A 25,433-nucleotide genomic window follows, 5' to 3' on the forward strand; every position below is an offset into this window, starting at 1 on the left:
ACCAGCATTGCTACCACAGCATTCTGCAGCGATACGACATCCCATCTGGTTTGCACAGAGTGGGACTATCATTCATTTTTCAACAGGACAATGACCCAAAATACACCTCCAGGCTGTGTAACGGCTATTTGACCAAGAAGGAGAGTGATGGAGTGCTGCATCAGATGACCTGGCCTCCACAATCACCCGACCTCAACCCAATTGAGATGGTTTGGGATGAGTTGGCCCGCAGAGTGAAGGAAAAGTGCTCAGCATATGTGGGAACTCCTTCAACACCATTGGAAAAAGCATTCCAGGTGAAGCTGGTTGAGAGAATGCCAAGAGTGTGCAAAGCTGTCATCAAGGAAAAGGGTGGCTACTTTGAAGAATATAAAATAGATTTTGATTTCTTTAACACTTTTTTGGTTACAAAATGATTCCATATGTGTTATTTCGCAGCTTTGATGTCTTCACTGTTATTCTACAATGTAGAAAATAGTAAAAATAAAGAAAAACCCTTGAATGAGTAGGTTTTCTAACTTTTTGACTGGTACTGTATGTCTCCTGTACTTTGCACACAGTTTGTGCCTCACCAGAGCGATCTTGTGTTGCATCATCACACTGCTCTAGTGACTCCCTCCTCCTAGACCAGTGTAACTCACCCACCCTGCTCTCTACAACCATTACCTACTCTATGCCTATGATGAAGCACCCTACACACATACTGTACATACACACACGCACACCAGATGACACATTGCCTCATCGACCTTTGACCTCCCCCTTGTTTGTGTGTGTGTGTGCAGGGTTCATCATAGGTGTAGATTAGGTCATGGTTGTGGAGAACAGAATGTGCGTGAGCGCCACATATGGTCCCTCCCCTCTGCCCATGACCTCCATGTCACCCCTGAGATGCTCTCATCGATCAGACCATTTGTTTACAGTAATGGATTAACCTGATTACGTTACCAGAGATGGAGGGAGGAGAGGAGGAGAGGAGAAGGGGGCAGCGAGGGGAGGAGAGGATTGATGCTTGTGATTACCGTGATCAGAGAGGAGAGAGGGGTCAGATTGGGGTCATGTATGGGGGAGGGGCATTAAAGTTCCTATTGTGGTGTGTAACATGCATGTGGTATGTCATGTTGCAGGTTGATGGTCAGGCTTTGCTGTTCTTTGTGTTTCTGTTCTTTCCTCTTCTCCTTGTCTTTACACTCTCCTATCTACTCCTCCATTTTCTAGCCACCTAATAATGATAATAATAATAATAATAATGAGAATAATAATGATAATGAGAATAATTATAATAATGATAATAATAATCACAATAATGATAATGATAATAATGATAAGAAGAAGAAGAATGATAATGATGATAATGATAATAATACATTGGATTTCAAGAGACATTCAACATAGAACAAGGACATTGTACAACAAGGACACTTGTGCTCTTTTTCTTCTCCCTCCCTTTCCCTCTCCCTCTCTCCTCCCTATTCCTCACGTGACTGTATAGTAGAACATTTATTGCATCCCAAATGGCAACCTATTCCTTATATGGTGCACTTTGGGCCCTGGTCAAAAGTAGTGCATGAAATAGGTAACAGCGTGCCCTTTGGTATGCAGCCTTTGTCTCTCTGTGTTCTGTATCTCTGTGTTAGTGTGCCAGTCTAGCCCAGTTCTCCAGTGCACTCTGACCCCTAGTTAGGTTGTGTTGTGTAACGGCTGAGATAACACGACTCTGACTGTAAATAGCTGCCACACACACAACGGCCTGGTTACTGTAGCCGGGGAACACACGCTGCTAGACGACAGGCAACGCTGAGCTGTCAGGTAGAACTTGTTCTCTGAATATTAGTGATATTGTCTTCTATTATTTATATATATATTCTATTCTGTTCTGTTATTCGGTTCGAACGGTCGGAGAAGTCCTTGTTTTCTGTTGGAGTGTTAGGCGTTTTGACTCGTAGGTCGTTACTGAGGTGTGTATGTGCAGGTGTGGTTGTGTGGAGGTAGGAGGGAATGTTGTGTGTTTTTGACAATGAAGAAGTATGTTTGTGTGTCAGTGAGAGATGTGTTACTTGCCGCATAACCACTGTACTTTGTGTGCGTGCTTAGCTCTGGTGAGTGTTTACGAGAGAAACTCTGTCTGAGGGTGTGTGTGTGTTTGTTTTCACAATCATGTGTGTGTGGAGGGCAACGGGTGCACTGTGACCTCTCTCGCTCTCAGTGTGTGTGTGTGTGTGTGTGTGTGTGTGTCTGCAGCCTTGTCTGTCTCCTCTCAGACAACGTAACCTGATCCCACTCCTTTGGATCAAGGAGCAGACCTCAAGACCCTCTCTCTCCCTTTCTCACCCCTCTCTCCCCCTCTCTCTGACTGTCTGCATCTCTTCTTTCATCCCCTACTCCCTCCCTCCCCTCTCACTCTACTCCCCTTGACCCTCACCCTTATCTCCCCTCCCCTTTCTCCCCCTCTCTCTCCCCCTCTCTGACTGTCTGCATCTCTTCTTTCATCCCCTACTCCCTCCCTCCCCTCTCACTCTACTCCCCTTGACCCTCACCCTTATCTCCCCTCCCCTTTCTCCCCTCTCTCTAAATTGGAGCGCAGTGGTTGTGCCGTAACACGCTGTACTCGACGTCAGAGCTCAGGGTCTCCGCTTCACAGCTCCGTGTGAGTTTTGACTGACAGCCGTTATAAACTTGAGCACCCTGGGTAAAGCGAGGCGTTCATGTGTTATAATAATAATAATAACTGCCGCTGTGATGTCATACAAGCCAAACACCTGTGAGTCCAAATGTGCACATCACATTTCCATCTCATAAAACTCATGTCATATACAGTGTCAGCGTTTACGATCACAATGTTTGATCCACAGTTACAAGAGGGCATGGCGTTCTACCCTGGCTTGTTCCGAACAGGATGAGCCTGTGTTTGTCGCATATGAACGCACTCCTGACTCCATTCTATGCCTTGTGAAAACCGAACACTGTGAGATCGTATTTGATCATTTAGCACCAGATTGCCATTTATAATGGACCGTTTTTTCGAGCTCAAAAAGCACATTATAGTTGAAGACTCTTCTTTGAGTCATGAAAGTTTCTTTGAAACGATTTAGGGGACTGTGTCCAGCTCGGAGAGCTGCGTGTCCACTTGGAGACTCCACTTGGAGACACACTCACCCCTTGTAGTTGTTTTCTCTTATGTTGCACCTACCCAACATTCCCCGAGAATATTCTTCGATGTTACCGAATGTACCCAGAGTATTTTCAGACTTCGTGATCAGCAAACGCGGCGGAAAGTACGGTAAATGTCAAACGCACGTAAAATCAACAGTGTGGCGTTTGGATTCCGTCTCGTGTCTGGTGAACCTTCAGTCGAATCCTCTCCCCGTTATCTCCAAACTGCTGCCAGGTTATGCATATGCCTTCTTCTGGAAGAAACATTGCAATTTGGCCCCATCCACATTGGCCAATTCCCACGAGTGCAAAGGGTTAATCATGTCTATTAAGATCAATAGCTGTAAAGCGAGGCGTTCATTATCTTACCGCTGAGAATTGAATTGCTCATCATTTCTATATGAAGTGAGAGCCATTTCTGTAATCTCCCATTTACAAGCTCCGCTGTTCACTTGAAGACTGTGGTTCTTCATAATAAGAGGTTTAATATACAGCTGCTGTATTATATTGATGAGTTGTGGATCTTGGGGAACTGTAATTGAATAGATGGAAGGCTTAAATGGACATGGCTGACTATACACTCAGCGAGGAAGAGAAGGAAAGGACCGGGGAGAGAAAGAGGGAAGGAAAGTGAGAGGAGAGCGGGTACTAAACAATGTGGCGTCATAAATAAGATGACAGGAATCATTGGGGCGTGCGAGCCAGTGCTCAAGATAGCGTGAAATCTGACTTCACCGCCTTCTCTCGCTCTATCCCCATGTTCTCTCTCTCTCTCTCTTCCTCCTTCCACACCTAGCTCTCTGTACCGCCCCTCCACCCATCCTTCTCTCTCTCCCTCCTCCCCCTCTCTCTGTAGAGGGTAATTGAGGTGTATGACCTTGCTGTGGGCCTCAGCAGGTGTGAGGGATGGAGGGATGGAAGGAGGGAGACTGAGTTGGACACTGGCCCTCCGGCCATAAGCCGTGGGTGTCTGGTATATAGTTGGACACTGGCCCTCCGGCCATAAGCTGTGGGTGTCTGATATATAGTTGGACACTGGCCCTCCGGCCATAAGCTGTGGGTGTCTGATATATAGTTGGACACTGGCCCTCCGGCCATAAGCTGTGGGTGTCTGATATATAGTTGGACACTGGCCCTCCGGCCATAAGCTGTGGGTGTCTGATATATAGTTGGACACTGGCCCTCCGGCCATAAGCTGTGTGTGTCTGATATATAGTTGGAATGTATAAGTGACAATATGTGTGTAGGCGTGTAGATATTCGTAAGCGGCCCAAGCTATACCTAAACAGTATATAGGCCTATGGCTAGATGTGTGGGAGTAAAGGTAGCCTATAGCTATAATAAATGTGTGTGTGTGTGTGTGTGTGTGTGTGTGTGTGTGTGTGTGTGTGTGTGTGTGTGTGTGTGTGTGTGTGTGTGTGTGTGTGTGTGTGTGTGTGTGTGTGTGTGTTGGCATCTCTACTCCGAAGCAGTGTCAAACAGAACAGCCGTGTGATTTCACACACACCTCTCTCCTCCCCTCCCCCCTCTCTTTTAATTCAATTTCAATTTAAGGGCTTTATTGGCATGGGAAATATATGTTAACGTTGCCAAAGCAAGTGAAGTAGACAATAAACAAAAGTGAAATAAACAATAAAAAAATGAACAGCAAACACTACTCTCTCTGGCTTTATAGTAACTCTGTCCTGCATCTGTGTCCTGTCAATGGGTTCTGTCTCTCTCTTTCTCTCTCTCTCTCTTTCTCTCTATCTCTCTCTCTCTCTCTCTCTCTCCCCCTCTCTTTTCCTCCCACTCCCTTCTTCACTCTCTCTCTCTCTGTCATCTGCTTCATCTCGCTGTGTTTAAGTATCTGCCTCCCCCTCTCCCTCTCTCCTTCCTTTCCTCCCTCTCTTCTCTCTATTTCGGTTCAGTAAATATTCTCTCGCTCCACCAGCAGGCAGCTCGCTGTGCAAACACACTTACAGATCGTTACTCTCTCTGATATGCATGCATTAGACGGACTCTGAACGTACATTCATATAATATGAATATTATAATATCATACCCACGCTCTTCCTTCCTGTCTAGCACATACAGCTGTGTGTGTGTGTGTCTGTCTGTCTGTCTGTCTGTCTGTCTGTCTGTCTGTCTGTCTGTCTGTCTGTCTGTCTGTCTGTCTGTGTCTGTCTGTGTGTGTGTAGATGAAGAAAGCAGTGTATGCCCTGTGGCTCCTCCCTCCAGGGAGAGACAGACAGACAGACAGACAGACAGACAGACAGGTGGGGGGAAGATTGAGTTCCGCCTCATTTCCCCTGCCCTCGTGCAGCTGGGCAAGGACACACACACACATGCACATACATACACCCACTTACAGACGCATACATGTGTAGGATCTTTATTTGAGCCAGTTTGCTACAGCCGGAAAATAATCCTGCATTAACAGGAAATGTGAATTATTATGTGGATTATAATTAATGGACATATTTTGTAGGGGTTGATACATTTTTCATTAGGGCAAATCAAGTCTGACATTTAAAGTGGAAATTACAAACTTTAGAAGCCTTTTTAAACCTCGAAATACAAACTACAAGTTTGTATTTCCTGCTGTGCAGGAAAATTCTCAGGAATAAAAGAGTGATCAAATTAAGATCCTACATCTGTAGACCTCAATTCAGGTTGTAGGACTGTGTTCACAACGGCATAGTGAGGCAGTTGAGTGTGTGTGAAGTGTTCCGTTTGAGACTGTACTGCGTGTGACTGTAGTCTAGCTGTAGCCTGATTCCCCAGGATTACAACTACAGACTGGCAGCCCGTTGCCACGGTGACCGGGACAGATGAACCACTTGCGTGACATGAGACCAGTACCAGAGTACTTCCCCAAAAAACACACTCCATATTTCATACTCATAGCCAGACAGACACACACACACACACACACACACACACACGGACCCGACACTCTGTTGGATAATTTATCCCGGACATGACAGGACTCATATTGACATTTTTCATGCTAGTGTCAAAGGTAAAATTCACTCAGTGGTGATGGGAGGGGACGTTAATCACCGCGACACCGGGTAAGGCTGTGCTGACATCATCAGATTGGTGTGATGTAGTCACAGTGTTTATTCATTGATCCTAAACATAGGAGAGGTTATGTTCTCTCTAGGCAATGTTTAGCCAATCTCTCTCTCTTTCTGTCACTTTATTTCCCTCTCCCCCGTCTCTCTCTCTCTCTCTCTCTCTCTCTCTCTCTCTCTCTCTCTCTCCCCTCCCCTCTCTCTACCCTCCTCTCTCTCTCTCTCTCTCTCTGCCCTCCCCTCTCTCTACCCTCCTCTCTCTCTCTCCTTCTCCTTCTCCCTCCCACCTCTCTCTGTCTGATGGTTATCCCTCTTTATCCGTCTCTCTTCTGGTCTTTAATGTGATGTGGGGGAAGCTCTGTGTGCGTGTGCTTGTGTGTGTGTGTGTGTGTGTGTGTGTGTGTGCGCGCTCTCCCCCTCCTTTTTAACTCTCTGACTTGACACTGCCCCTTTAAGAACCTGACGGGCAGGCAGAACCTGGTTAGAGAGCTAGGTAGAGAGAGGTATTTCTCTAGAGGGGAGAGGGTGAGTGTCTTGTACAGTGTGGTGGTTGTGTGTGTTTAGTAGTGCTTTTGAATGTGTGTGTGTGTGTGTGTGTGTGTGTGTGTGTGTGTGTGTGTGTGTGTGTGTGTGTGTGTGTGTGTGTGTGTGTGTGTGTGTGTGTGTGTGTGTGTGTGTGTGTGTGTGTGTGTGTGTGTGGTCCTCTGATGATTGTATAAACAGTATGTGGGGATCATGTGCGGTGTGTGAAGATAAAGAGGTCCTTTGTGTTAATGTGTGTTTGAGTGTCAACAGATGGGGCTGTAGCAGATGGGGATTGGGATGCAACACATCACTGTCTCACACACACATGTATACAGTGTACACACACAATTTAGGCCTGTGGATTTAACGTTCCCTTTTTCAACAAAGTGATCTGCACGGGGTTCCATCATGATTGTACAGCTATTATTTTACAGTCAGTGAGGTTAGGGAGAATACAGTACAGCAGTATTACTAAATCAGACCCATTAGATTAGAGTCTGTAGTGGGAACGTGACTGTAGCATGTATTGTTATTGTGCAACTGAGAAGGCAGCAGTTTGTCTGAGACCGGTATGTGGGCTTGGAAGGGCATGTCGGACTGGTTGGTCACACACACACACACACGTCCGCCCCGCACGTGCGCGAACACACACACAGAGGGGTTGGGTTAAATGCAGGACAGACACATTGCAGTTAAATGCATTCGGGTTGGACAATTGACTAGGTATCCCCCTTTTCTTCCCCTGTGAGTATGTCCCGTCATGCACTTATTTTAATCCCTCCTTCTTACACATATCTCATAAGCCCTGACTGAGAGTATGACACACACGCGCACGCATACACTCACGTTACCTTACAGACTACAACAAGTCCTGAAATTAAGACAGTTTATTGTTTTACTACAACATTAGGTTGACTGCAGACGTTGCTGCCTCGGGACACATTGCTCTGAGAGAGAGAGTGTGTGTGTGCGTGTGTGTGTGTGTGCGTGTGTGTGTGTGTGTGTGTGTGTGTGTGTGTGTGTGTGTGTGTGTGTGTGTGTGTGTGTGTGTGTGTGTGTGTGTGTGTGTTTGACGTGTGCGGACATGTCAGCAGCTCTGCCAGGTAAAAACAGCCGTGTGCTGACAGTGAGGACTACGGTCATGTGTTATGGAGTTGACAGTCATGTCTTCAGACAGAGATTACAGCAGAACAGCAGTTTATACACTATTAAATCTAATCAAAATGTATTTGTCACATGCGCTGAATACAACAAGTGTAGACCTTACTGTGAAGTGCTTACTTACAAGCACTTAAGCAACAGTGCAGTTCAATAAGAGTTAAGAAAATATTTACCAAATAAACTAAAGTAAAAAATTATAAAAAATAATACAATAACATGAGAATATTAAGGCTATATACAGGGTGTACAGGTTAGAGGTAATTTGTACATGTAGGTAGGGGTGAAGTGACTATGCATAGATAATAAACAGTGAGTCGCAGCAGTGTTCAAAACAAATGGGGGGGGGGGGGGGGGTCAATGTAATAGTCCGGTGGCCATTTGATTAATTATTCAGCAATCTTATGGCTTGGGGGTAGAAGCTGTTAAGGAGCCTTTTGGTCCTAGACTTGGAACTCCGGTACAGCTTGCCGTGCGGTAGCAGAGAAAACAGTCTATGACTTGGGTGGCTGGAGTCTCTGACAATTTTATGGGCTTTCCTCTGACACCGCCTATTATATAGGTCCTGGATTGCAGGAAGCTTGGCCACAGTGATGTACTGAGCCACACGCACTACCTTCTGTAGTGCCTTACGGTCAGATGCCGAGCAGTTGCTATACCAGGCGGTGATGCAACCGGTCAGGATGCTCTCGATGGTGCAGCTGCAGAACGTTTTGAGGATCTGGGGACCCATGCCAAGTATTTTCTGTCTCCTGATGGGGAAAAGGTTTTGTCGTGCCCTCTTCACGACTGTCTTGGTGTGTTTGGACCATGATAGACCGTTGGTGATTGGTGTCCACAACTTGAAACTCTCGACCCGCTCCACTACAACCCCATTGATGTTAATGGGGGCCTGTACGGCCCGCCTTTTCCTGTAGTCCACGATCACCTCATTTGTCTTGCTCACATTGAGGGAGAGGTTGTTGGCCTGGCACCACACTGACAGTTCTCTAACCTCTTCCCTATAGGCTGTCTCATCGTTTTCGGTGATCACTGTTGTAAACATAATGATGGTGTTGGAGTAGTGTTGCCACGCAGTCGTGGGTGAACAGGGAGTACAGGAGGGGACTAAGTGCACACCCCTGAGGGGTCCCAGTGTTGAGGATCAACGTGTTGTTGCCTACCCTTACCACCTGGGGGCGGCCCGTCAGGAAGTCCAGGATCCAGTTGCAGAGGGAGGTGTTTAGTCCCAGGGTCCTTAGCTTAGTGATGAGCTTCGTGGGCACTATGGTGTTGAGCCCTGAACTGTAGTCAATTAACAGCATTCTCACGTAGGTGTTCCTTTTGTCCAGGTGGGAAAGGGCAGTGTGGAGTGCGAACGAGATTGCGCCATCTGTGGATCTGTTGGGGCGGTATGCGAATTGGAGTGGGTCTAGGGTATCCGGGAGGATGTTGTTGATGTCAGCCAAGACCAGCCTTTCAAAGCACTTCATGGCTACTGACGTGAGTGCTACGGGGTGGTTATCATTTAGGCAGCTTACCTTCGCTTCCTTGGGCACAGGGACTTTGGTGGTCTGCTTGAAACATGAAGGTATTACAGACTCAGTCAGGGAGAGTTTGAAAATGTCAGTGAAGACACTTGCCACTTGATCCGTGCATGTTTTGAGTACACGTCCTGGTAATCCATCTGGCCCCGTGGCTTTGTGAATGTTGACCTGTTTAAAGGTCTTGCTCACATCGGCTACCGAGAGCGTTATCACACAGTCATCCAGAGCAGCTGGTGCTCTGGTGCATGCTTCAGTGTTGCTTGCCTCAAAGCGAGCATAAAAGGCATTTAGCTCGTCTGGTAGGCTCGCGTCACTGGGCAGCTCGCGTCTGGGTTTCCTTTTGTAGTCCGTAATAGTTTTCAAGCCCTGCCACATCTGACGAGCGTCAGAGCCGGTGTAGTAGGATTCAATCTTAATCCTGTATTGACGCTTTGCTTGTTTGATGGTTCGTCTGAGGGCATATTGGGATTTCTTATAGGCGTCCAAATCAGTGTCCCGCTCCTTGAAATCAGTGTCCCGCTCCTCTAGACTTTAGCTCGATGCGGATGTTGCCTGTAATCCATGGCTTCTGGTTGGGATATGTACATACGGTCACTGTGGGGACGACGTCGTTGATGCAGTTATTGATGAATTCGATGACTGAGGTGGTATAGTCCTCAATGCCATTGGATGAATCCTGGAACATATTCCAGTCTGTGCTAGCAAAACAGTCCTGTAGCGTAGCATCCGCACCCTCTGACCACTTCCGTATTGAGCGAGTCACTGGTACGTCCTGCATTAGTTTTTGCTTGTAAGCAGGAATCAGGAGGATAGAATTATGGTCAGATTTGCCAAATGGAGGGCGGGGGAGAGCTTTGTATGCATCTCTGTGTGTGGAGTAAAGGTGGTCTATAGGTTTTTTCCTCTGGTTGCACATGTGACATGCTGGTAAAGATTTGGTAAAACTGATTTAAGTTTGCCTGCATTAAATTCCCCAGCCACTAGGAGTGCCGCTTCTGGGTGAGCATTTTTTTGTTCGCTTATGGCATTATACAGTTGGTTGAGTGTGCTCTTAGTGCCAGCATCGGTCTGTGGGGGTAACGAATAATATAGACGAGAACTCTCTTGGTAGATAGTGTGGTCTACAGCTTATCATAAGGTACTCTACCTCAGGTGAGCAATACCTCGAGACTTCTTTAATATTAGACATCACGCACCAGCTGTCATTGACAAAAAGACACACCCTCACCCCTCGTCTTACTGGCTTCTCTGTTCTGCCGGTGCATTGAAAATCCCTCCAGCTCTATATTGTCCGTGTCGTCATTCAGCCACGACTTAGTGAAACATAGGATATTACAGTTCTTAATGTCCCGTTGGTAGGATAATCGTAATCGTAGGTCATCCATTTTATTTTCCAATGATTGCATGTTAGCAAGTAAAACGGAAGGCTGTGGGAGCTTACTCGCTCGCCTTCGGATTCTCAGAAGGCAGCCTGATCTTCGTCCTCTTTTCTTCCGCCTTTTCTTCACGCTAATGACGGGGATTTGGGCCTGGTCCCGGGAGAGCAGTATATCCTTCTCGTCGGACTCGTTAAAGGAAAAAGCTTCTTCCAGTTCGTGGTGAGTAATCGCTGTTCTGGTGTCCAGAAGTTATTTTCGGTCATAAGAGACGTTAGCAGCAACATTATGTACAAAATAAGTTTAAAAAATAAGTTATATACAACGTAAAAAAAACGAACAAATAGCACAATTGATTACGGGCATGTAAAATGTCAGCCATCATCTTCGGCACCTTTTTTTATTATACCATGGCATTGTTGAATACTCCTTTCTGATTGGCTTGAAGGGCATTCTAGAGCGTGCATTATTTCCCTATAACGCATAATATTTTTGCACGGTAAGATTCAATGGCTGTAGTTAATTTTTCCATGTTTTGTTTGAGTTGCTTTTGAAAGCAATCAGTCGAATCGAAAACGGTATTGGTGTTGTTGAATTCGATTTTCATAATAGCAAGCTAGGACTGATAGTTTGGTTAGCTTAAACTAGCAAGTCTGTTTGGTTACCATGGCAACTTCTGCTTGCTAGCTACTTCAGTGGATGTTGAACATATTTCTACCTGCAAATGAACACATTTCTCATGTGTGAAATTATATCCATGGTATAAAAGGGATAATCAACTCGGGACTCTCGGGGCATTCTCTGGAAAATAATGCAACTCCATGGAAGGTCAGTTCCACTCTGCGCTAACACACCTTCCACGCCTTTCTTTATTGTTCATAGAATTCAAATCAAATTGTATTTGTCACATGTGCCAAATACAACAGGTGTAGACCTTGCCGTTAAATGCTTTAAGAAGTATTAACCTTTTCTCAATAGGGGGGCTCCATTTCGACTTTGTAAAAATTCGTTCCCAAATTAAACTGCCTCGTACTCAATTCTTGCTCGTACAATATGCATATTATTATTACTATTGGATAGAAAACACTCTCTAGTTTCTAAAACCGTTTGAATTATATCTGTGAGTAAAACAGAACTCAAGTTGCAGCAAACTTCCTGTCAGGAAGTGAGAAATCTGAAATCGGGCACTCTGTTCCAGGGTCAGTTTATTAATTTGCAAGTAATCTATGGGTCGACATGCACTGCATACGATTTCCCCTAGATGTCAGTAAGCAGTGAGAATTGGAATGGGGTTGCTAGGTAGATCTGAGGCAGTATAAAAGCTCTTGGAACGGTGAGTGCACTCTTTTCAACGTTCGTCATGGCGCAAAGCAGACCTCAGGATGGCATTCTGAAAAGCTCTCGTTATAGGCCTTAGATATATCCGGCTCTGATTTTATTCGATATAGGTGTTAAAAACATCATAATGTAGTTATTTTAAACCGAGTTATATCAGTTTATATCAGTATATTGCGATTTTCGGAATTTTCTTTGTGCTGCGTTATGAAGAGTTGGACACGTCTGGGCCACATAGCTAATGTTTGCTGCTAATTCCTAAGTTGAAGACGACAATCTACAACCGAGCAACGATGATTCTGGACAAAGGACAACTTGCACAAGATTCTGATGGAAGCTCATCAAATAGTAAGAACTATTTATGCTGTTAATTCGTATTTCTGTTGAAAAATGTTAAACTATAATTCCGCCATTAATTTCGGCACGGTCTCGCTGTAACGCACGCTGTATGTCGTAGTAACGTTAATTTTAAAAATCTAACACAGCGGTTGCATTAAGAACTAATGTATCTTTCATTTGCTGTCTAACCTGTATTTTTTAGTCAAGTTTATGATTAGTTATTGATTAGATTAGGTGCCTCTCCCAAGATTTCTCCCGACATTTTGTTTGTTGTTTGGCTACTATTCATATTGTATAACCACGATTTGTGCCGCTAAATATGCAAATTTTCGAACAAACCATATATGTATTGTGTAATTTGATGTTATAGGACTGTCATCTGAAGAAGTTTGAGAAGGTTAGTGAAAATTAATATCTTTTGCTGGTTTATTCGTTATCACTACTGTTGGCTTGAATCAATGCTGTTGTGTGGTTGGCTATTGTAGTAAGCTAATATAATGCTATATTGTGTTTTCGCTGTAAAACACTTAAAAAATCTGAAATATTGGCTGGATTCACAAGATCTTTGTCTTTCATTTGCTGTACACTGTGTATTTTTCATAAATGTTTTATGATGAGTATTTAGGTAATTCACGTTGCTCTCTGTAGTTATTCTAGTTGCTTTGGTGAGAGTTGTGATGGTGGCTGCAATGTAAAACTATGATTTATACCTGAAATATGCACATTTTTCGAACAAAACATATGCTATACAATAAATATGTTATCAGACTGTCATCTGATGAAGTTGTTTCTTGGTTAGTGACTATTTATATCTTTATTTGGTCGAATTTGTGATAGCTACCTATGCAGTAAAAAAATGGTGGAGAAAAAAAAGTTGTCTCTTTTGCTATCGTGGTTAGCTAATAGAAATACATATTGTGTCTTCCCTGTAAAACATTTTAAAAATCAGAAATGATGGCTGGATTCACAAGATGTGTATCTTTCATCTGGTGTCTTGGACTTGTGATTTCATGATATTTAGATGCTAGTATTTACTTGTGGCGCTATGCTAGGCTATGCTAGTCAGCTTTTTTACTGATGAGGGTGCTCCCGGATCCGGGATGAGTACCAAGTAGAAGTTTTTAAGTAAAAAATAGAAAATAAAAGTAACACATAATTAAACAGCAGCAGTAAAACATTATGCACAAAAGAGGTTACAAATAATGCAAAAAATTGGTTACGGGATCGTAAAACGGCAGCCTTCTCCTTCGGCGCCATTCTTTATAGAGCGCATAGCCCCTCGTTGATTATCCCATGTCTAGCGTTGTGTTAATATACACTAGACGGATATATAGGGACTGGGACTATACTGGAAACCAATGTGTAATGGAGTTTGATATATAAAACGGAGCTGCAATGTCATGTGTAATGGAGTTTGATATATAAAACGGAGCGGCAGTGTCATGTGCAATGGAGTTTGATATATAAAACAGAGCTGCAGTGTCATGTGTAATGGAGTTTGATATATAAAACGGAGCTGCAGTGTCATGTGCAATGGAGTTGATACAGTGATGGGTTTTGGAGTTGACATTGAAAGAGACGTGTATTGGAGTCATAGGAAATGTTTTTATGTTGTACGCACTAGCGTTAAAGCCTTCTACTGTAGTGGCGTTGGAGGCTCTCTGCTTGTGTGTGTGCGTGCGAGAGAGACCTCTGTCTGTCTGTCTGTCTGTCTGTCTGTCTGTCTGTCTGTCTGTCTGTCTGTCTGTCTGTCTCTCACATTGTCTATGTGTGTGTGTGTGTGTGTGTGTGTGTGTGTGTGTGTGTGTGTGTGTGTGTGTGTGTGTGTGTCTGTCTCTGTCTGCCACACCCACATGAATGAGTGACAGATGTTGAAAGCGTCTTAAGATATTCACACTCACGCATGCATACACACACACACTTCACAGCTCCAGATTTTAGCACTCAGGCTCCTGAGCTCCTTTCATTAGCCTCTGTCTAGACCTTATTACCAGCTGTTTGTTCCACTCTCCTCCCCGCTACACTGCTCTAGTCTTTCCTTGTTTTTTCTCCTCTCTGTTCTGCTCTGTTTTATATATTTATTTATTTAGTTGAATTTTACTCCCTTTCTCTCCCCAATTTCATGGTATCCAATTACTGTCCAATGGTATCCAGTTACTGTCTTGTCTCATCGCTACAACTCCCGTACGGGCTCAGGAGAGACGAAGGTCGAGAGCCATGCGTCCCCCGAAACCCAACCAAGCCGCACTGCTTCTTAACACAGCGCGCATCCAACCCGGAAGCCAGCCGCACCAATGTGTCAGAGGAAACACCGTACACCTAGCGACCTGGTCAGTGTGCACTGCGCCCGGCCCGCTACAGGAGTCACTAGTGCGCAATGAGACAAGCATATCCCTGCCGGCCAAACCCTCCCTAACCCGGACGACACTGGGCCAATTGTGCGTCGCCCCATGGACCTCCCGGTCGCGGCCGGCTGCGACAGAGCCTGGGCTCGAACCCAGAGTCTCTGGTGGCGATGCAGTGCCCTAGACCACTGCGCCACCCGGGAGGCCTTCGTTCTGCTCTGTTTTGTTTGTGTGTTTACAGATTCACCCAAGTTGGGCTGCAAAAGATCTTCAGATCTGTTTTTTGTGTGTGTGTGTCTGTCTGTCTCTCACATTGTCTATGTGTGGGTGTGTGTGTGTGTCTGTCTCTGTCTGTCTCTCACATTGTCTGTCTGTCTGTCTGTCTGTCTGTCTGTCTGTCTGTCTGTCTGTCTGTCTGTCTGTCTGTCTGTCTGTGTCTGTCTGTCTGTCTGTCTGTCTGTGTCTGTCTGTCTCTCACATTGTCTATGTGTGTGTGTGTGTGTGTGTGTGTGTGTGTGTGTGTGTGTGTGTGTGTGTGTGTGTGTGTGTGTGTGTGTGTGTGTGTGTGTGTGTGTGTGTGTGTGTGTGTGTGTGTCTGTCTCTGTCTGTCTCTCACATTGTCTATGTGTCTGTCTGTCTCTGTCTGTCTGTCTGTCTCTCACATTGTCTATGTGTGGGTGTGTGTCTGGTTGAAACTCTGTCTGTCCATCTGTCTGGCTTTCTGTTTGTGTGTGTGCGTGTGCATGACTGTGTGCGTAGGAGTGTGTGTCTGTCTGTGTGTGTCTGTCTGTGTGCGTGTGCATGACTGTGTGTGTGGGGGGGGGTTATCTTTGATCTTTGCAGCCCAACTGTGGTCGACCATGACCTTTTCTGAAGACATGTGGCAGAGGTTCCCTACCCCAACACCCCACCGCAGTCTACTCCCACGACAACTCTGCCAACAGACCTTGGCTTGCTCCTCCTCCTAAACACACACACACACACACACACACACACACACACACACACACACACACACACACACACACACACACACACACACACACACACACACATCCAAAGAAAACAGACCAACTCTGCCACTCTCTCACACACACACACACACATATTACTTTTCTCAATCTTTCTGTTGTGATGTCTATGTGAGTGTGTAGAAGAGGGAGTTAGTTCAGGCTGTGTCCAGAACTCATTTACTGACATATAACCGATTGTGTGTGTGTGTGTGTGTGTGTGTGTGTGTGTGTGTGTGTGTGTGTGTGTGTGTGTGTGTGTGTGTGTGTGTGTGTGTGTGTGTGTGTGTGTGTGTGTGTGTGTGTGTGTGTGTGTGTGTGTGTGTGTGTGTGTGTGTGTACACAGTCCAGTGCAGGTATGAAGTCTGCTGTCCCAACATGAAGATTGTCTCTGAATCACCACTGACTAAGGTCTCTTGCAGCCCAAGCATGACATGCACACACGCCATGCAGGCTCACATGCGCGAGTAGGCACCCTAACACACACACACTTTGTTTCCTCAGAGACTGTGTGTGTGCTCTTTGTGAGAGAGGGAGAGAGAGAAAGTGTAAGGTGAAAGTGTGTTCAGTCAGTAGGTGTGTTCAGTGGGTCAGTGTGTTCAGTCAGTAGCTGTGTTCAGTGGGTCAGTGTGTTCAGTCAGTAGGTGTGTTCAGTGGGTCAGTGTGTTCAGTCAGTAGGTGTGCTCAGTGGGTCAGTGTGTTCAGTGGGTCAGTGTGTTCAGTCAGTAGGTGTGTTCAGTGGGTCAGTGTGTTCAGTCAGTAGCTGTGTTCAGTGGGTCAATGTGTTCAGTCAGTAGGTGTGTTCAGTCAGTAGCTGTGTTCAGTGGGTCAGTGTGTTCAGTCAGTAGCTGTGTTCAGTGGGTGAGTGTGTTCAGTCAATAGCTGTGTTCAGTGGGTCAGTGTGTTCAGTCAGTAGGGATGTTCAGTGGGTCAGTGTGTTCAGTCAGTAGCTGTGTTCAGTGGGTCAGTGTGTTCAGTCAGTAGGGGTGTTCAGTGGGTCAGTGTGTTCAGTCAGTAGCTGTGTTCAGTGGGTCAGTGTGTTCAGTCAGTAGGGGTGTTCAGTGGGTCAGTGTGTTCAGTCAGTAGCTGTGTTCAGTGGGTCAGTGTGTTCAGTCAGTAGGGATGTTCAGTGGGTCAGTGTGTTCAGTCAGTAGCTGTGTTCAGTGGGTCAGTGTGTTCAGTCAGTAGGGATGTTCAGTGGGTCAGTGTGTTCAGTCAGTAGCTGTGTTCAGTGGGTCAGTGTGTTCAGTCAGTAGCTGTGTTCAATGGGTCAGTGTGTTCAGTCAGTAGGGATGTTCAGTGGGTCAGTGTGTTCAGTCAGTAGCTGTGTTCAGTGGGTCAGTGTGTTCAGTCAGTAGCTGTGTGCAGTAGGTCAGTGTGTTCAGTCAGTAGGGGTGTTCAGTGGGTCAGTGTGTTCAGTCAGTAGCTGTGTTCAGTCAGTAGGTGTGTTCAGTGGGTCAGTGTGTTCAGTAGATCAGTGTGTTCAGTCAGTAGGTGTGTTCAGTCAGTAGGTGTGTTCAGTGGGTCAGTGTGTTCAGTCAGTATGTGTGTTCAGTGGATCAGTGTGTTCAGTCAGTAGGGATGTTCAGTGGGTCAGTGTGTTCAGTCAGTAGCTGTGTTCAATGGGTCAGTGTGTTCAGTCAGTAGCTGTGTTCAATGGGTCAGTGTGTTCAGTGGGTCAGTGTGTTCAGTCCATGGTGTTTTGTTATCTGAACTAATGCTGTGTTCCTTTGACACACAACTCAGTATCAGATGCAGGGAGAGTGAAGGCACAAAGTATGTGTGTGTGCAGCACGTGTATCCCAGCTGGCGCTCAGACAATAGGGCTGATATCAGTACAATAGTGCAGGGCTGGCACAATGCAGACCTTGACTTGAGCAGAGTCACGTGTAGTCCTGCTGTCACGGGAGCAACACTGTCTTGGCCCTTTCACGACCTTGGCCTCCCTCCTTCACTCTCTCCTCTCCCCCCTCTCCAGTTCTCTCGCTCTGCTACTTTTTTAGGTTTATTTTGTCTCTAATTTTCCATTCTTTAATCTCTCTCTCTTTCTCAGAAATGGTGATATTCTCCACCCCTTGGTTTTTCTGTTTCTCTTGAAGACTTTAGGAATCTCCCCACCCGGTTTATTTTCCCACCTTTTTCATCTTTTGGATAGTTGACTCGGGTTGTTTCTCACTCCTCCTCACTCCCTCTCTTCTCTTTATCTCCTCACTCCCTCTCTTCTCTTTATCTCCTCACTCCCTCTCTTCTCTTTATCTCCTCACTCCCTCTCTTCTCTTTATCTCCTCTCTCCCTCTCTTCTCTTTATTCTGCCTCTCCCCCTCCTTGCCTCTCACCCATGCTTCACTCTTTATTTCTTCTCTCTATCTCTCTCCCCTTTCTCTTACTCCTTCTTTCGCTACCCCCTCCTCCCCTCTCCCCCTCCTCCTCAATCCCCTCTCTCCCTCCTCCTCACTCCCCTCTCTCTCTCTCTCTCTCCTCCTCACTCCCCTCTCCCTCCTCACTTCTCTCTCTCTCTCCCTCCTCCTCACTCCTCTCTCTCTCTCTCCTCCTCACTCCTCCCTCTCCCCCTCCTCCCCCTCTCTCTCTCCCTCCTCCTTACTCATCCCTCCTCCTCCCTCCCCTCTCTCCCTCCTCTTCCCTCCTCCTCTCCTTTCTTCAATGTATCTCTCTGCTGGGCTGGTTAGTGTTCCTCCCACGGGTTGACCTTTACAGACACAGATACTGTAGTAGACACACTTCTCATCTGATCTCAGTTCAGCCTTATCGCTGATGAACTCTCAGAATCAACCCTATCTCTCCCACACATCTCACTCCGAGCTGATCTGGGGTCAGTATTGACATTTAGTACGAGCATAAAATCCCCTTAGGCTACACTGATACAGGTGATATGACTGCAATATACTGTATATTGTGACATTCACAAAGAGTGGGAGAAGGGAATATATTGAAACTGTTTGGTTTTAGTGTCAATTCAAACATCATTTCATGACCTACTAAGTATATTTTCACTGTCAATAGACTGCTAACTAAACTGAAAAGTAAGCAACAGATCCTTATACTATACGCATTCATCCATTCTGTTTTAAGGTGGAAATGCTCAATCTCTTTCAAACATTACCCTGTAGGGGCCTCTGAGGGCCCTCCACATCAGCTGTGGCCTTCCAGGGAGTAAGGCCTATGACCCCTGACCTCTGGGTGAAAGGTCAAGTGCCTTAACTGCTAGTCCACTTGACTGCCAGGGGCAGATGAATGTAAACATGCCAATTATTGACCCAACTGTCAGGACCTGTGTTTATAGAAGTACATTCAGAAGCATGGCTTGAGCTATATGTTTATGTCACAACTCTTAGAGAGTGTAGTGTGTGTTGATGTAGTGTATTTAGGTATGTGTAGGAAACAGTAATGTGTGTGTGTGTGTGTGTGTGTTTTCCATGAGCCTGCATAGTGAGTTGGAAGATAGATGGAGAGAGAGAACAAGAAAGGGCGAGAGAGAGAGAGGGAGGCGGGGAGGGAAAGGGAGAGAGAGGTTATCTGTTTAGGTAAGTGGAGAGGGTGAAAGAGGAGGACAGTGGAGAGGAGGTAGAGGGAGGAGGGTTGAAGAGTTGAAAGTAGGGAGTAGGAATGGGTAGGGTACATTACATTTAGGTTGACTGCACTCTGTGTAAACCACAACATCATGTCAAAAAGGACATGCACACGGGCATCTGTGTGTGTGTGTGTGTAGGGGGTAGGAGGTGTACCAGAGTGCCACCTGTTCTTGATCACATGACCCTGCAGTAACACTGTGAGTCACTCAGGAACAGGCGACACATGCCACACACAGACACACACACACACACACACACACTCCCAGATGGCAACAGCCAAGGCAGGGCCTCATGTTTGGCCTGACACACACTTTGGCTTTATGAACCACAGTGACTAAAATGTTGACGGTAATGAACCCCAAACGACAATGTTGATTGTGTTACCATTCCACCATAGAATGGCCTGCCAACCATGTTGTAACCACTTGACCCCAAGCCCAGACTGACCATGTTGTCGACCATGTTGTGTGTTCAGGAGGTGCAGGCAGAGAGAGAGAGAGCGCCTGAGGTGTCGTAATATGGTGGTCAACTGACCTTCCAACCTCCCTGCCTCTGACCAGACTGAAGACGTGGCATATACAGGTAAGACTCAACCGCTCTTTTGGGTTTCACTTCACTATGTCTGTTGCACATAGACACAGACATCTGTGCCCGGGGAAGAATGGAGCGAGAGAGTTCAGGAAAGTAGAGGAAGAACATATTTTAGAATGAGAAAAGAGGGAGGCTGGTCGTAATGGAGAGTAAGAGAAACAGAGAGAGAGAAAGAGAGAGAGAGAGAGAGAGAGAGAACACCCCCCAAGTCAACCATGCCCACACCCCATTTAGGCCCCCTCAGATCAGACCTATGCCCCTCCTGTCCACCTCATGCACCGCACCCCCGCAAAGAGGGCCTCAACATGGAAGTCACACATACACCCAGGCCGTGAGCGGGCAAACAGGCCCAACCCCCACTACACTAGCCCAAGCCAATGGCATGTACCAGATGCTCAGCAGGCTCTGCTCACACTTACTGGCCTGAGGCCAAACCACACGACCAACAACATTGGACACTTTATGGAACACAAAGCCTTCACTATCTCATCCTGGAATATCCAAGGCCTGAGGTCATCTGCCTTTGGCCTAAAGAGCAGGAACCTGGACTTCATCAAATTAATCGGAAATACAGACATTGTCATCCTACAAGAAACCTGGTATAGAGGAGATGGACCCACTGGTTGCCCTCTAGGTTACAGAGAGCTGGTAGTCCCATCCACCAAACTACCAGGTGTGAAGCAGGGAAGGGATTCACGGGGTATGCTAATTTGGTATAGAGCAGACCTAACTCACTCTGTTAAATTAATCAAAACAGGAACATTTTACATTTGGCTAGAAATTCAAAAGGAAATGATCTTAACAGAGAAAAATTTCCTCCTGTGTGCTACCTATATCCCCATACTTTAATGAAGACAGCTTCTCCATCCTGGAGGGGGAAATCAATCATTTCCAGGCCCAGGGACATGTACTAGTATGTCGCGACCTAAATGCCAGAACCGGACAGGAACCTGACACCCCTCAGCACACAGGGGGACAAACACCTGCCTGGAGGTGACAGCATTCCCTCCCCCATATGCTCCCCTAGGCACAACTATAACAACATAACCAACCAAAACGGGTCACAACTCCTGCAGCTCTGTTGCACGCTGGGTATGTACATAGTCAATGGTGGGCTTCGAGGGGACTCCTATGGTAGGTACACCTATAGCTCATCTCTTGGCGGTAGCACTGTAGACTACTTTATCACTGACCTCAATCCAGAGTCTCTCAGAGCGTTCACAGTCAGCCCACTGACACCCCTATCAGACCACAGCAAAATCACAGTCTACTTGAACAGAACAAAGAAAGAAAAGAAAATGAACAACAATGACAAATGGTTTGATGAAGAATGCAAAAATCGAATGAAGAAATTGAGAAACATGTCCAACCAAAAACATAGAAACCCAGAAAACCTGAGTCTACGCCTTCACTATAGTGAATCACTAGAACAATACAGAAATACACTATGGAAAAAGAAGGAACAGCACGTCAGAAATCAGCTCAATGTAATTGAAGAATCCATAGACTAACCACTTCTGGGAAAATTGGAAAACACTAAACAACACAAAGAATTATCTATCCAAAATTGAGATGTATGGATAAACCACTTCTCCAATATTTTTGGCTCTATAACAAAGAACAAACATCAAAAACCTATACATTACCAAATACAAATCCTAGAATCAACTACTGGACTACCAGAACCCACTGGATTCTCCAATTACCTTGAATGAACGACAGGAAAAAATACAAACCCTCCAACCCAAAAAGGCCTGTGGTGTTGATGGTATCCTCAATGAAGTAATCAAATATATAGACAACAAATTCCAATTGGCTATACTAAAACACTTAAACATCATACTTAGCTCTGGCATCTTCCCCAATATTTGGAACCAAGGACTGATCACCCCAATCCACAAAGTGGAGACAAATTTGACCCCAATAACTACCGTGGGATATACGTCAACAGCAACCTTGGGAAAATCCTCAGCATTATCATTAACAGCAGACTTGTACATTTCCTCAGTGAAAACAATGTACTGAGCAAATGTCAAATTGGCTTTTAACCAAATTATCGTATGACAGACCACGTATTCACCCTGCACACCCTAATTGACAAACAAACAAACCAAAACAAAGGCAAAGTCTTCTCATGCTTTGTTGATTTCAAAAAAGCCTTCGACTCAATTTGGCATGAGGGTCTGCAATACAAATTGATGGAAAGTGGTGTTGGGGGAAAAACATACAACATTATAAAATCCATGTACACAAACAAGTGTGTGGTTAAAATAGGCAAAAAACGCACACATTTCTTCCCACAGGGCCGTGGGGTGAGACAGGGATGCAGCTTAAGCCCCACCCTCTTCAACATATATATCAACGAATTGGCGAGGGCACTAGAAAAGTCTGCAGCACCCGGCCTCACCCTACTGGAATCTGAAGTCAAATGTCTACTATTGGCTGATGATCTGGTGCTTCTGTCACCAATCAAGGAAGGCCTACAGCAACACCTAGATCTTCTGCACAGATTCTGCCAGACCTGGGCCCTGACAGTAGATCTCAGTAAGACCAAAATAATGGTGTTCCAAAAAAGGTCCAGTCACCAGGACCGTGAATACAAGTTCCATCTAGACACCGTTGCCCTAGAGCACACAAAAAACTATACATACAGTGGGGAGAACAAGTATTTGATACACTGCCGATTTTGCAGGTTTTCCTACTTACAAAGCATGTAGAGGTCTGTCATTTTTATCATAGGTACACTTCAACTGTGAGAGACGGAATCTAAAACAAAAATCCAGAAAATCACATTGTATGATTTTTAAGTAATTAATTTGCATTTTATTGCATGACATAAGTATTTGATCACCACCAACCAGTAAGAATTCCGGCTCTCACAGACCTGTTCGTTTTTCTTTAAGAAGCCCTCCTGTTCTCCACTCATTACCTGTATTAACTGCACCTGTTTGAACTCGTTACCTGTATAAAAGACACCTGTCCACACACTCAATCAAACAGACTCCAACCTCTCCACAATGGCCAAGACCAGAGAGCTGTGTAAGAACATCAGGGATAAAATTGTAGACAAGACAAGGCTGGGATGGGCTACAGGACAATAGGCAAGCAGCTTGGTGAGAAGGCAACAACTGTTGGCGCAATTATTAGAAAATGGAAGAAGTTCAAGATGACGGTCAATCACCCTCGGTCTGGGGCTCCATGCAAGATCTCACCTCGTGGGGCATCAATGATCATGAGGAAGGTGAGGGATCCGCCCAGAACTACACGGCAGGACCTGGTCATTGACCTGAAGAGAGCTGGGACCACAGTCTCAAAGAAAACCATTAGTAACACACTACGCCGTCATGGATTAAAATCCTGCAGCGCACGCAAGGTCCCCCTGCTCAAGCCAGCGCATGTCCAGGCCCGTCTGAAGTTTGCCAATGACCATCTGGATGATCCAGAGGAGGAATGGGAGAAGGTCATGTGGTCTGATGAGACAAAAATAGAGCTTTTTGGTCTAAACTCCACTTACCGTGTTTGGAGGAAGAAGAAGGATGAGTACAACCCCAAGAACACCATCCCAACCGTGAAGCATGGAGGTGGAAACATCCTTCTTTGGGGATGCTTTTCTGTAAAGGGGACAGGACGACTGCACCGTATTGAGGGGAGGATGGATGGGGCCATGTATCGCAAGATCTTGGCCAACAACCTCCTTCACTCAGTAAGAGCATTGAAGATGGGTCGTGGCTGGGTCTTTCAGCATGACAACGACCCGAAACACACAGCCAGGGCAACTAAGGAGCGGCTCCGTAAGAAGCATCTCAAGGTCCTGGAGTGGCCTAGCCAGTCTCCAGACCTGAACCCAATAGAAAATCTTTGGAGGGAGACAAAGCCATCACCTACAGAGAGATGAACCTGGAGAAGAGTCCCCTAAGCAAGCTGGTCCTGGGGCTCTGTTCACAAACACAAACACACCCCACAGAGCCCCAGGACAGCAACACAATTAGACCCAACCAAATCATGAGAAAACAAAAAGATAATTACTTGGCCCTAAACAGAGACTACACAGTGGCAGAAAACCTGACCACTGTGACTCACCCAAACTTAATGAAAGCTTTGACTATGTACAGACTCAGTGAGCATAGCCTTGCTATTGAGAAAGGCCGCCGTAGGAAGACCTGGCTCTCAAGGGATAGACAGGCTATGTGCACACTCCCCACAAAATGAGGTGGAAACTGAGCTGCACTTCATAACCTCCTGCCCAATGTATGACCATATTAGAGACACATATTTCCCTCAGATTACACAGATCCACAAGATTTCGAAAACAAACCCGATTTTGATAAACTCCCATATCTATTGGGTGAAATACTACAGTGTGCATCACAGCAGCAGATCTGTGACTAGTTGCCACAAGTAAAGGTCAACCAGTGAAGAACAAACACCATTGTCAATACAACCCATATTTATGCTTATTTATTTCCCCTTTTGTACTTTAACCATTTGTACATCGTTACAACATTGTATATATACATAATATGACATTTGAAATGTCTTTATTCGAGACAGAGAGAGAGAGAGACCACAAAGAGTAATTTGTGAGGAGGATGACGGTTATGTACGATGTTTTACGATGTGTCACTGTGTGTGTATGTGTGTGTGTGTGCTGAGTAAGACTTGTTGGACTTGTAGTGGCATGGTCTGAGTCAGGAATGAGTGTGAGCATAACTCTCAGGACCTACACACACACATACGTCTGTCGGTTTCTCTATCCACACAGTCCCGCAGAGAGGAGGCTGAGAGGCACTGTCTGTACCAGTGACACATCCTCCTACTCTTACCACACACACGTGCACACACACCCCACACACACACACTCGTTCACACACACACACACGCTCCCCCTCTCTACTACTCCGCTACTCAGACTTACAGCTTTTCCCACATTTTGTTGTGTTACAGCCTGAATTTAAAATGGATTAAATTGAGATATTTTCTCACTGGCCTACACATAATACACCATAATGTCAAGGTGGAATTATGTTTCTCGAATTTGTTTTACTAATAAATTCAAAATCAAAAAAGCTGAAATGTTGGGGCGGCAGGTCGCCTGGGGGATAGGAGTGTTGGGCCAGTAACCAAAATGTTGCTGGATCGAATCCCCGAGCTGACAAGGTAAGAATCTGTCATTCTGCCCCTGAGCAGGGCAGTTACCCCACTGTTTTTCGTGGATGTCAATTAAGGCAGCCCCCCGCACCTCTCTGATTACAGAGGGGTTGGGTTATATGTGGAAGACACATTTCAGTTGAATGCATTCAGTTGCACAACTGTCTAGGTATCCCCCTTTCCCAACAAAACCTATTCCCCCTCAGGAGACTGAAAACATTTGGCATGGGTCCTCAGATCCTCAAAAGGTTTATCTGCACCATCGAGAGCATCCTGAC

General features: G+C 45.7%; 1 protein-coding gene across 2 annotated transcripts in view; it reads left to right on the forward strand.

The window, feature by feature from the left end:
- Positions 1-1,737: 1,737 nt before the first annotated feature.
- Positions 1,738-25,433, forward strand: part of LOC120049704 (lysine-specific demethylase 6B-like) — a 55,889-nt gene continuing 32,193 nt past the window's right edge. For both annotated transcript variants that reach the window (XM_038996055.1, XM_038996058.1), the window contains exons 1-2: positions 1,738-1,809; positions 19,892-19,998. The gene's annotated coding sequence lies outside the window, so the exon portion shown is untranslated. The remainder of the gene's footprint in view (positions 1,810-19,891; positions 19,999-25,433) is intronic.

Source organism: Salvelinus namaycush, chromosome 6 (genome assembly GCF_016432855.1).
Source record: "Salvelinus namaycush isolate Seneca chromosome 6, SaNama_1.0, whole genome shotgun sequence".
Classification (NCBI taxonomy): domain Eukaryota; kingdom Metazoa; phylum Chordata; class Actinopteri; order Salmoniformes; family Salmonidae; genus Salvelinus; species Salvelinus namaycush.